Below are 14187 nucleotides of genomic sequence, written 5' to 3'. Positions count from 1 at the left end.
CCGTATCCCACTCTAAGCAGCTTCAGTAAGGTTGAAGTCATGGGAGAGGGCAGGAGTTCAGATGCCCTTTGGAGAAGCGAAGGTCAATATATGCATCCCAGATAGAGCATGAGATAATAATTTATACTGAAAACCAATCAATACAACAGCAACACATAGTTTTCTGATATTCTGGGGCACACAATAAACGAGGAGCAATATAATTTAGCCTAATGTAAACATTACTCTTTAGCGTATGAATTGAAACAATGATTTTCTTTCATTTACCTAGAAAATGCATACATATGGACACGACGTTGAGAAGCACACAAGTGTTCGGTGATAAGTTAATATCTGGCTGAAGTCCATCAGCCATTGTAACAACTATTCTCTCTTTTCTTCTATACTCTTCCGGGGATAATCTGCACACATATAAGTATGTAAGCATACATATTCTTTTGTGTTTCACAAATGACAGCATACCATACATGCTGCCTGTGCCTTATTTTATTTTCATTTGACAATGTTTCTTAACTATAGCATACACATGGGATAAGCTCATTTAAAAAAAAAATTTAACGTTTATTCATTTTTGAGAGATGGAGAGAGACAGAGTGTGAGCGGGGGAGGGGCAGAGAGAGAGGGAGACACAGAATCCGAAGCAGGCTCCAGGCTTTGAGCTGTCAGCACAGAACCCAACGCGTGGCTCAAACTCACAATGTAAGATCATAACTTGAGCCAAAGTAGGACACCCAACCGACTGAGGTGTCCCTAAACTCATTTTTAGTAGCTGTTTAGATAGAGTTCCATTGCATGGAATTACCATAATTTATTTAATCAATTAAATTAATTAAACAAAGAGACCCTTACACTGAAGTTGCTCTAATGCCATGGTGGTTTACCTAAGCAAACCAAAATCTAAGCCTGTAGATGCCTCAAGATTACAAAATTGAAACTAAGTACAACTGATCACAAACAGCCAACTAGGCTTTAAGGCTATGGCCAATCAAGAATTTCCTTACTCTGGGGTGCCTAGTTGGCTGAGTTGGTTAAGTATCTGACTCTTGGATTTCGGCTCAGGATCACGTGATGATCTCATAGTTTCATGAGTATGAACCCCATATGGGCTCTGCGTGGACAGCCTGAATCTATTTGAGATTCTCCCTCATTCTCTGCCCCTCCCCACCCTTCTCAAAATAAATAAATAAACTTAAAAAATTTTTTCTTACTTTGCTTCTGCCTTTTCTTTATAAAATCTTCCCCAGCTCCTGTTGTTAGAGGGCTTATAACCACTTTTGGTTTGGCATTGCCCTATTCGAATTGAGTTTTGTTCAGATACACTCCTCAATTTTTAAATATGTCTTAGTTTATCTTTTAACACCTGTTCCCCATCATTGTAATTCACACTGCTTCTAACTAATCCCTATAAAAAATACTATAGTGAATATTCTTGATTATAAATTATTTCATAGCTGTGGAAGTGAACCTATAAAATAAGCCTCTAGAAGTAGAGTTGCTTGATCACTGGGTACATGCTTTTAAAATGTTGACTGATTTTGCTATATTGCCATCCATGAAAGCTGCAGGCATTTATACTCCCACTAGCAGTTTAAGATGTTTCTTTTCCCACAAGAGAGCTTCACTGTTATTCATGTGCCAGTATCACACCGGTTTAATTGTAATTCATTATTGTACGTTGTACCTAGTTTTCCTTAATTACTCTTTTTTTCCCCCCAAATTTTCCTGGCTATTCTTGACAATTAATTTTTTTCATATAAACTTGAGTTTGCTACCTATAGTTCTAAAATAAATCCTGCTTATATATTTATTGAGATTGAGGTAAATATACAGAATAACCTATGAAAATTAGTGTATTTTTGACATTGAGTTTTTCTATAAGAAAAAAATGTTTTGTTTAAAAAAAAACTCTTCTTTTAATGTTTCTTGGTAGTGTTCAACAAAATCCAGTATCCATTCCTCATTAAACCTCTCAGCAAATTAGCAGTAGTAGTGATTTTGTCAACCTAATATAGCGTATCTACAAAAAAACTATGGCTAAAAATATGGTTAATGTTGAATGGTTGAATGCTTTCCGCAAAGATCAGGAATATATCAAAGACCTCTTACCACTTCTAGTCAACATTATACTGTGTTGAGGCCTGCTCAGCACAATGAGGTAAGGAAAAGAAATGAGAAATTGTTTGCAAAGAGAGAAATAAAACTATCTTCATTCACAGATGATGTGACCACTGTGCAGAAACTCCTATAGAATCTATAAGAAAACTACTAGATTTGGGGCACCTGGGTAGCTCAGGCAGTTAGGTTTCCGACTTCAGCTCAGGTCATGATCTTGCAGTTTGTGAGTCTGACCCCTCGTGGGGCTCTGTGCTGACAGCTCAGAGCCTGGAGCCTGCTTCAGATTCTGTGTCTCCCTCCCTCTCTGCTCCTCACCCGCTCACGCTCTCTCTCTCTCTCTCTCTCTCAAAAATGAATAAACATTAAAAAAAAAAAAGAGGGGCTCCAGGGTGGCTCAGTCGGTTGAGTGTCCAACCTCACCTCAGGTCATGATCTCACAGTTCATGGGCTCGAGCCCCGCGTTGGGCTCTGTGCTGACAACTCAGAGCCTGGAGCCTGCTTCACATTCTGTGTCTACCTCGCTCTCTGCCCTTCCCCCACTCATGCTCTGTCTCTCTCTGTCTCTCAAAAATAAGTAAATGTTAAAAAAAGAAAAAAAAAGGGCACTTGGGTGGCTCAGTTGGTTAAGCGTTCGACTTCAGCTCAGGTCATGATCTCACAATTTGTGAGTTCGAGCCCCATGTTGGGCTCTGTGCTGACAGCTCGAAGCCTGGAGCCTGCTTCAGATTCTGTGTCTCCTTCTCTCTCTGCTCCTCCCCGACTTGTGCTCTGTCTCTATCAAAAATAAATAAATGTAAAAAAAATGTTTTAATTAAAAAAAAAGAAAAAGAAAACTACTAGATTTAATACATGAGTCTAGCAAGGTTGCAGACAACAAGACACATATACAAAATTAACTGCATCTCTGTATACTAGCAATGAAAAATCAAGAATTGAAATTTTAAAAATTTACAATGGAATCAAAAAACCTGAAATACTTAGGGGTAAATCTGACAAGTGATGTGTAAGATTTGTACACTAAAACTACCAAACAATTTGAGAGAAATAAAAGAAAATCTAAATAAATGGAGACAGATACTATTGCCATGGATCTAAAGACTTAATATTGTGTTGACTTCAATTCTCCCCAAGTCGATATATAGATTCAATACAATCCAAAAAAAATTCAAATCCAGACTTTTTTTTTGCAGTAATTGAAAAAGCTGATTCTATAATCTATATGGAAATGTAAAAGGCCTAAAATAGGCAAAATGACTTTTAAAAAGGAGAACAAATTTGGAGGACTTACACTATCTCATCTCAAGACATATTTATAAACCTACTGTTTTCAAGACAGGGTAGAATTGGCATAATTATACATAAGTTGATCAGTGAAACAGAATAGAGAGTCCAGAAATAGACCCACATATTTGCTGGCAATTAATTTTTGGCAAAGGTGCAAAGATACTTCAATTTTTATATACACACACCAAAATTTCAATACATAAAAGCAAAAAATGATAAATTGGACTTTATCAAAACTAAGAACACCTGTTCTTTGAATGATACTGTTAATAGAATGAAAAGACGAGCCACATACTGGGGAAAATATTTGCAAATCTCATATCTGATAGTAGACATTTATCTAGAATCTATGAAGAAGTCTCAGAACTCCATAATAATAAAACAATTTTACAAAATTAAAAAGAAAGATTTTAGGAAGCTAAATACAAAAGCTAGCAAAAGGTAAGCCTGGCTGAGACAGACAATGGAAGCTAAGCAATCAATTATGACAAAAACTTAGTTGTTTTTTATTTTTATATTTTAATTTTGTCTATAAGCATTCTACTATATGTCATTAAATAATAAGGACTCTTAATAAAATGTAACCATTATACCATTATCATGTTAAGGAGCAATTTCAATCAATAATTCAAGCATAACAGTTGTAACATATTACATACCAACTATATGGCTCAAAGTTTAAAGATATTGAATGTCTCATATAGGAGCCCTATAAGATAGATACTAAAATTCCCTCTTCAAAAATAAAGAATTAAGGCTTAAGAACACCAAATAACATGTTCAAGATCATTTGGCTCAAAAAGTTGTAGGACTTGGATTCAAATCCATATGTGTCTAACTAATATGTCATGATCTTTCCACTGTCGTATCCAGTCTTTCAGTAATTGTAGAAGTAGTGGAATGTAAGCAAAGAATGTTTTTCAAATTCCATGCCATATTAATTAGGCTATACACTAAGCTCCTATAACTAATTCAAACATGACAGAAAACTTTAATAATAAGTAAGATAGACATTCATTTCTCTCTCTCTCTGAGTAGTAAAGAAAAAGGTGGCCTAAGACTGCTATGGCAGCTCTGCTCCATGAAGTCATCAGGCACCTAGACCACTTCTATCTAGTTGCTTTACTGTCTAGACTGATGTCTACATGTGTATGAGTCAAGCCAGCTCATTAGTACCCTTTCTTGCTCATGGCAAGAGGAAAGAGAGAGCAAGCTGATTCCTTTTATCAATTCAACCCAGAAGCTGGACAACTCTCTTGCACTCATACCCAATGATTTTAGTCTCATGAACACGCATAGCTGCAAAAATGCTGAGATAGGTCTTCTCCAGCTAGGCTCCCAAAGAACTCAACTTCTAAAAAGAAGTAAAGGTGGCAATTGGGGCGAAATTAATTATCAGCTTGCTGTTCTTTCTCTAGTCATGTGTTCTTGACACAACAGAACTGACTTCTACTATGGGGTGACATTGGGAGACTTGTAGCTATCAGCTTTCCAACCTTGCAAAATCATTGGCTAAACTAAGTGGTTGCTCCGTACTTCATATACTCTTATTTCTTGTGCTCTGCTTCCCTTCTAGCCCATAAGCAGAAAAATGGTAACTTTTTGAGCTTGGAAATCTAAAGTAGTAACTTGAGTAATAGGTATTATTAGCCACATATGTAGCTATATATAATATACATATGGCTATAGTAATAGCTATAATTATTTGTATATTTCCTATGTTGTACATAGCCAGCAATTCTATTGGGGAAGGGAGTGAGTATAACAGGATGTTCTTGGCCTCTTATCAAGAGGAAGACACCAAGATTAAGGGACAGACTCCAAAACTTTTAACTAATAATTTATTAATGGGTGAAAAAAAATCAGACCAAGGGGTGGTATGCATTGAAAGCTGAAGAAATGTCGCACCCTAAGCTAATCCCAATTGCCATTGCCACAATAATTCACAATAATTTATAGATCATCCTTTCTCCCCACTTGAATTTTGAATTTTGAATAGAATAAAATACCATGGGCTAGAGAAAAGTCAAAATGTATCCAGAACTACTTTCAAAAGCAATCCACCATTAGAGTTATTCAGTGGTTCTAATATGTATTTTGTCTTAAGGCCAAGGAACTTCATAATGATGACATCAGGCTCTCCTTTCAAAATCCATTGACTTCCTAAACATGAGAGTAATGTCTGAAACACAGAGGAAGCCTTCAATTCTGAAAGACAGACAACTCTCAATTTCCTCCTGGGTAAACATAGGACTAATTCAACCACAAGATGGGAAGCTCAACTTATCATACCAGAATAATTAAATTATAGTCTCAAAAATGCTTCAGTAATATAATGTAAACAAGTACAAGATGGCAACACACTTATTTCCTGGCAGTAATTTTATAGTGTAGAAATTATAAATATGGAGACAACTTACATTTACTGGGCAATAACTTCAAAAGAGGATCTCTTAAAAAGGACTTGGTTTCTAGAAGGGTATTCAGGATTCCTATGGAGCAAGGGTGGGGCTCAAAACTCAACTGGTGAAAGTCAAGGAGAGATGGAAGAAAGGATATGGCATTGAATATGAGAGGGATGTTTTGAGTCTAAGAGTTTATTAATTCCATCTTTGCTTTCTGCCCAAGAAAACTTTTCTAAGATATAACCAACATCTTTTAGAAATTTTAGTTATTATTCCATTCATCTTCAAGTACACTTTTGTTATACGACTACGTAACATGTATATGACAAGTTATGATGTTGTATATGATGCTGCTGGAAGATCTGAGTAGATTAAAAATGACTTTAGCCACTGGTGGGTCATAGAGTGAGCACAGAGTGAGCATTGAGCTGTGGAAATCTATTTTCTGCTTTTCTTTTCTGAAGGGCAGACTGGCTGTCTCAATCATTTTTCCTTGTTTTAATAGTATCACTCTACTTTTATATATGTAGTGAAATATCCTACTAGACCAGAGGCCAAAAACTAGTGACTGACAAGCAAATTCACACTAAGTCATGTTTTGATGGCCAGCATAGTGTTTATCTTTTAAAATTTTAATTGATTGTTTTAGTGGAAATTCATCATGCTTTTTGGTCACCTATTTCTTTTGAATACTCCTATTGTTGTTCACTCCTTCCTTCTTTCTCCTTCTCTTTCTTTCTCTCTTTCCCTCTTTCTCTTTTTCCTTTCCTTTCCTTTCCTTTCCTTTCCTTTCCTTTCCTTTCCTTTCCTTTCCTTCCCTTCCCTTTCCTTTCTTTCCCTTCCTTCTATCCTTCCTCCCCTCCCTACCCCCCCTCCCTCCCTTCCTTCCTTTCCTTTCCTTCCTTTTCTTCCTTTCCTTCTTTCCTTCTCTTTCTTTCTCCTTTCCTTTCCTTTCCTTTCAATCCCCTTCCCTTTCCTTTCCTTCCTTTTCTTCCTTTCCTTCCTTCCTTCTCTTTCTCCTTTCTTTCCCTTCTCTTCCCTTTCTTTCCCTCCCTTCCTTCCTTCCTTCCTTCCACCCTTCCCCCCCTCCCACTAACCTTCCTTCCTTCCTTCCTTCCTTCCTTCCTTCCTTCCTTTCCTTCATTTTCTTCCTTTCCTTCTTTCTTTATTCCTGCCTTGTAAGTCCTTTTCTCTCTAAGGGAAAAAACTGATACTCTTTTCCCCAGGCTTCCTTAAAGCAACCGTATGGGTTCTCCCAGTCAGCCACACTAAAGTGTAACTTCACTTCTGCAGTAGGCACTAAAAGGAATCCTGTCTGACTGGGGTGACAACAGCAGTGGCAGAAGTTTCTGTCTAGTAGTTAGCATGGGTGGTGTGAGTTTGAGTGTCTGTGCCCAATTGTGGCTACTGTAGGCTCTTTACTAGGCTAGCTCTGCAGTATATTTTGGGTATTGTTGTTAACTGCATAATCTCTAAGACTGACTGTTTTAATCTGTTCAGGCTGCTGTAACAAAACATCATAGATTAGGCAGCTTATAAACAACAGAAATTTATTTCTCATAGTTCTGAAAACAGGAAGTTCAAGATCAGGGGGCCTACATGGCCAGGATCTGGTGAAGACCCTTTTCTGGCTTGAGACCACTGACTTATTGCTGTGTCTGCTCAATGGTGGAAGGAGCAAGTGAGCCTGTCCCTGGCCCCTTTTATGAAGGCAGTTATCCCATAATGAGGTCTCTGTCCCAAAGACCTACCCAAAGGCCCCACCTCCTAATAACATCACCTTAGGGGTTAGGATTTCGGTGTATGAATTGAGGGTGGCAGGGCAGAAACATTCAGATCATAGCACTGATTCTCTGGTCTTCTGGAGCCTATCTAAGTCATAAATTTTTCAGCCTTAAAAAATTGAAACAATTGACCAAAATGTCCAAATTTCTGGTTTATTTCAGGAGAGCATATTTGGCAACCTTGAGCTTACATTCCTATAGGTCAGCATTCAGCAGCACCACTCATACTAGGCTGTGATATTTTTATTTATTATAAGAAATAATATATATACTTGGTCTTCATCCCCATTTTTGGCATAGAGTTCCTACAGCTCATGACATTTTCTGAGTGATAAGAGCAATGGGAGTGTCTTTTGCTGTAATTTAGCCTCTGGTGCTGAGTTCCTTAAATCTCTTCAAAGCTATAATGGTAAAATGGGTGTCTTGCTATTCATAACAAGCCTCCTTCCATCGCAACTAGGGTTAGGTTAATGAGGTGACTCTTTGGAAACACCTAAGAATAGAGACTGGTTGCCACAGAAACATCACATGAATAGATGGTTGAAACTTTCCATCCCACCCTCTGATTTCCTGGTAGGGGAGAGGGCCAAAGGCTGGTTCAATCACCAATGACCAAAGTCAATTAATCATGCCTGTGAAATGAAGCTTCCATTAAAAAAAAGAGGGGGTTGAGAGAGCTTCCTGGTTGGAGAAGCAGAATACTTCAATATACCACCATGCCAGGCCCCAAACTTCATGGAATAACAGCTCCTTTGCTCAGGACCTACGTATCTCTTCATCTGGCTATTGATTTGTTGTACTTTAGTATCCTTTGTAATAAACTAATCATCTAGTGAGTAAGTCAGTTTCCTAATTTCTGCAATCCTCCCACTGGCAAATTAATCAAACACAAGGAGGGGGTTATGGGAACCTCTAATTTATAACCATTGAATCAGAAGCACAGGTAACAACCTGGACTTGAGATCTGCATCTGAAGAAGAGGACAGTCTTGTGGGACTGAGCCTTAACCTGTGGAATCTGACGCTGAGTAGATAGGGTCAGACTGAGCTGAATTGTAATACACCCAGCTGGGATTGGAAATATTGCTTGGTGGTGGAGGAAATCACCCTCACCACACACACATAGTCACATACATTGAAATTGGTTTGCTGAAGTCTTCCTTACAGGCACATGTCATGTACTTTATACATATTTACACTTGGTAAGTATTTCCATGTTTGATCCTGTGATAGTTTCCCACAGGCCCCACCATTCTCTATTTTCATAATATCTTCTCAGCTGATGTATTTATAGCAGCTGATGGCTTGACCAACTCAAAATATAGTATTTTTATTCACTTGTTTTTAATTAATATATACGTTTATCACTGGGATCAATAAGTAATCTTTAAGAAGTGAAGATATTTGAGAAAAGATAGGGATGTAATAAAATAAACCACCATGAAGATTATTCACATTCCACAGAAGCTATAGGTCATGTTGTGTGCATCACAAAGTGTGCCAATGAATATAAAATTACCCAGTCACTTACTCATTCACTCAGAAAATGTGTATTTGCAATCTAGGCACAGAATTTATGGTTAAGTTCTTACAATGACCCAAATGTTTCTGAATTATTTGCTCCTACTTGTCTCTACTGACCACAGTTCTTGAGGAATTATCAAATAAAAAGAGGGGGTGTGGGGTGTATGGAAAAGGCAGGAGAGAGAACAGGGGATAAGAGGAAAGGGGTGAGTATAAAGACCATATGAAAAATGTGAGTATCCAAAGATTACTGGTTATCTTCATGAAGAAGTATGGGCTGGAAGTGGTTCCCTGAACTAGTTTGAACCATACTTCTCTATCAAACTGCCACATGACTCCATCAGATATATCTAATTGTTAATTATGTAGATTGATTATGGAGCCCTGCCACAGTAATTAGATCATATTTAAGTGTCCCTACTTTCTATAATGTATGGTTGTTTTGGTATTCAAGAAGGCAAAATTTATTGCTATAAAAATCTTAGTACCCGTGGTGGGAATCTAATAGATGGTAGAAAGGGGAGTCTAACTATAAACAGTGACAATGACACTTCACAAATCAGTGATACTTCACAAATTAGATACAACTAATTTATTATTAATAGACACACTTGTTGTCTTCTTAAATCGTTAATCGTTAACCATAAATACAGTTTATATTATGCATTTGCTTTGGAGTCAGATATTGACCTTGCCACTTGACAATGATTTTGCGGTCTTAAATTAGTGACATATTAACTCTGAGTTTCAGTGTCCCTATCGGTGAAACAGAGATATAATATCTACTGTGAAGGTTTTAATAAGAAATAAATATAAAGAATAAGTATGCCAAACTGGATTGATACACCCTAACCTCCTCCCAGCGCACATACATACTCACACAAACACCATCCTCCCCAACTCATAGAAATTATGACTAAGTCTTTAGCAACAATAAAAGTAAACTGTTGGGGTGCCTGGGTGGCTCAGTTGGTTAAGAGTCCGACTCTTGATTTCTTAGGTCATGATCTCATGATTTGTGGGATCAAGCCCTGGGTCAGGTTCCATGCTGACAGCATGGAGTCTGCTTGGGACTCTCTCTCTCTCAAAATAATTAAATAAACTTTTTTTAAAAAGTAAATTTTAAAACATAGGCAAGTGATTAATGAACATGGGCATTTAGTGTCAGTCATTCCCAAAATTTCTTCAAAATAAAGTATATAAACCCTTAAAGGCAAGTTGAACAGGAGAAGATCCAAAAGAGAATAAGATGTGTCACCAAATGTTAGAAGACAGAAAGCAGCTAATATGGTGATAATGGACAGCACAGAGGAGAAAATGACAATATAAATGCAAAAGTGTGTGATAATACACAAAATGAGTGCATTTGTTGGATAGAAACCTAGAAGGTGTCAAGAAACATAAATACCTGATTTGGTGGAATGTGGTAGAAAAAGAATGTGGAAAGGCCTAAAAATAGGTGGATTGGATAAAAATTTGTATATCCAACACTCCCTTCCCCAAGCCAGACAATGACTCCATTGCCACATTATGGATTTATTCATTTTGGGGGATGGGGAAACTAAGTTGGAAGACTTTAGGCTTAGAGACCCAAGGCTCAGTAGAGGGCAGTGAATCATTGAGTGAACTGAAAGGCAAGGTGCCCACACCTCGCTCCTCCTGCCTGCCCACCCCCCCTTTCTCCTGAACCTTAGCTACCAGGTAGGAGACTGGAAGATTCTTCTGAGAAGCTGAAAAGCCTCAGAGGGGAAAAATACCTCTGTTGGTTATCCTCCAACAAAAAAGCTAGTCTACCCTCAAATCACACTACCATGAAATCTATCACTTACACGAAATGATAGACAAACACCACTGGAACTGTGAAGATGGCTGGCAACATGAAAGGACCCAAAACAAAGAGGAAAGAGGAACTTGGAGGAAAACAGTAGAGGAAGCAGAAGAAAACACCAACAAGCTATTGCTCACATATTTGATAAAAAGAAGACAATGTAGCATGAAACAATAATAGGATATATTTCAAAAAGGAAGAGAAAACATGGAAAAGCTTTGAAAATTTAAATGGGATAGTGAAGACATAAACTATCAATAAAATGGATAAAGTCCAAGGATAGAATAAAAAGGCAATGACATGTGCCAAGATACTTCACAATACTAATATCTTCTAAAAAGATGTTGAATACAAAGAATTAGGAGTCAGATGGCATCTGGTTTTCAGGAATAATACTGGAAGCTAGAGATAGTGGAACAATTCAAACTTCCAAGGGAAAATGATTTCTATACCCAACCAATCAATCCAACATGAAGTCAAAATAAAGGTATATCCAAATCTATAAAGTATCAAATAGTTTACCTCTTACATGACTGTTGTAAGAAGCTACTAGAAGAGACAGGTCCACAAAACAAGGCAATAAATTTAGAAGTAAATATGGCATACAACAATAAATAGCAAAAAAAGAGAACTCTCTAGACAATATCTGTCTAAAGAGAACTAAACACAGATTAGAGAAGGAAAATAGGTACGTAAAATATGGGGGTTACCAGGAAAAAAGTGAGACTGATGAATTGCTGTGTTTATGAGTTTGAATTAAAATATAAAACAAACAAAAATAGCTGTGTGTTGTTTAAAAGAAATACTTTTACAAATAAAACAACACAAAATTTAAATATAAAATATGATTAAGAGATATTTCACACAACTCAAAAGACAACTGCTCTAAAAATATTGATATCAGACAAGATGTAATTATGGCACAAAAAGCACCAACACTGAGGCACTCCTAAAAATAAAAGGTACGTTTTGCTGATTAGCTACAACAATCATGTTTGTCTTCACTTAAAACCTAAGCCTAAAAAATTAATGCAAAAATTCTGATAGAATTCCAAAGAGAGTATCTCTACAATCATAATAGGATATTTCAACACCTATCCTTCAGAAACTGAGTTCTCAAACAGACCAAAAATTATTAACACTGTAGAAAGTTTCAATAATGATTAACAAGCTAATAGCAGTCATGGAATTTTTTTTCTCACTCACTTTTGCATCCCTGTTGCCTAGAAGATTTCTTGATATGTAATAGATACTAAATACTTTCAGAATGAATGAATGAATGAATGAATGAAATTGATGAATATCTGGAAATCTGCAGTCAACAAATAGAAAATCAACATTTTTTAAAGTATGTGTAACACATTTATAAAATTGACCAGGTACTAAGCCATAAAGAAATTTCTAGAAAAAATTGCCAGTGATGGAATCTGTGTCCTATGTCAATGACTGACAAGTAGTTGGTGGTTTTTGTTTTGTTGTTGTTTGTAGTTGGTGTTTATAAGCACCATCTCATTTCTTTACAGAGAATGTAAATCAACCCCTTTGGATTTTTTTTTTTAAAGAAATCTGTATTTCTAGAGCGTGAATTATGGAGAGAAATATGCTGAAGTTCTCAGTTGCTACCTCCTGCTCTGTCCATAACTAGAATTCCCACTGGGCCCAACTGAAGCAAGTCACTAAATTCAGAGCTTCAGTGCCCCTTTTGTAGAATCTGGAGGTTGAGTCATTTGTATCTAGGGTCCCTTCCAATTCTAAGACTTATGTACTGCTTATTGATATAAAATCCCTACCTATCTTTCCTTCCTTATCTCCCTGAATTTGCTAATCAAAGAATGTAAATGTGGCTTATTTTTAATAATAAAAAGCATCCTGACCCGCCCCAAACTAGGTTGAAAAGACATTGTCAAAAAGTTTTCACATTGAGCACACAGGAATGTTGCCAAGTATAGAGTGAAGCTTAAATAAAATATACCAAGGGTGAGGAGCTGTCAACCCAAACAGACTCAATAACACATACATTGTGTAAATGGAACACATACTGAAAGAAGGTAATTTCTGAAATGCCACTCAGTCATTAAAGATGGCCTCTGGGGGTCAGCAATTTTTCCAGAAGGGAAAGAAGCAGCCTACCTTGATCTGGAATGGTCTTGGCATTCTCCTGTGCTTCCTCCCCCAGTTTAAAGCCTTGATATCCATTCAAATTGCCACAGTACTCCAATTATCTCTGGTACAAAATACACCACAGTTCAGTACTGTAAGACATTGTGTGGCTTATAAATGACTAAGTTTTGCCCTGACTGATAACATTTTCCCAAAGTCAAACAGACTCTGCTTTTGTCTCTCTGCTTTTCTCAATATAGCTGCACTTTATTTCAATACTTCTCTTGTAATTGAGCAATTCCATAAAATCAAATAAAATGATTTATAATGGAATGATTACTCCAGGGTAACATTTCAAGTGAAATTAAGATTGAAATCTAATTTAAAAGCTTTAATGTAAATGGGTCATTAGAGGAGGCTCTCCAGGGAATTTGCAATTAAACTAAAGTGACAAGGGTTTTGTAGGGGTGATAGACCTAAAGGTGTTACAATACTGATACATGCTCATTTTGGATGCAGCTAGCCTTATCACAACTGCTCAACGAGATCAGAGTCGTTGAGTGAAAGCTGCAATCAAAGTCCAACAAGATCATCCCAACCCATTACAAGAATTTCTCATGAAAAGGAAAGTTCTGATTTATGTAAGGGCTTTAATGAATTCAGGATGCTTAATTGACATTAATTAATCTAGTTAACTATTGTTAACCATCTCCGTATTATTTTCACATCCATATCTTACTTTGATTAACTATAACTGTCCATTTAATAATAACTAAATTTTCTCTTGATGTAATCTTTAATATATAAATTGCTACTGCATAATCTCTAAACATAATAATGAAACACTTCTTTCTTCCTGGCCTTTTTGGATACAGCACGTCTTCACTTTCAGAGGTTTCCTTTCGCTTGTGTGCTTCTTTGACAATTAATCATTTACCTTATTTCCAAATTCCACTTATTTTTGTTCTTGGAGCTTCTGTTGATAGTTAACCTTCCATGTGAATAGGCCCCGGTTCTCCAGAAAGAAATCATATTCAATTCTTTCTTGAGTCCCTACAGTGCTCAGAATACTGCATCACACATAATAAGGGTAATAAATACTTGATCTTATTAGCAATAACAATTATGTTAATAGTTAACTTGTATTG

At 36.7% G+C, this 14187-nt stretch overlaps 1 long non-coding RNA gene across 3 annotated transcripts in view; it reads right to left on the bottom strand.

Moving 5' to 3' along the window:
• Window positions 1-12427: 12427 nt before the first annotated feature.
• Window positions 12428-14187, bottom strand: part of LOC109493469 — a 301393-nt gene continuing 299633 nt past the window's right edge. For 2 of the 3 annotated variants that reach the window (XR_002737096.2, XR_006588430.1), the window contains exon 7: window positions 12428-14109. This is a non-coding gene — a long non-coding RNA (uncharacterized LOC109493469). The remainder of the gene's footprint in view (window positions 14110-14187) is intronic. The other variant, XR_006588431.1, reaches the window with a different exon arrangement.

Source organism: Felis catus, chromosome D3 (assembly GCF_018350175.1).
Source record: "Felis catus isolate Fca126 chromosome D3, F.catus_Fca126_mat1.0, whole genome shotgun sequence".
In the NCBI taxonomy this organism is placed as follows: Eukaryota; Metazoa; Chordata; class Mammalia; order Carnivora; family Felidae; genus Felis; species Felis catus.
The sequence above is the reverse complement of the archived record's forward strand: the minus strand, read 5'-3'. Positions and strand labels throughout refer to the sequence as shown.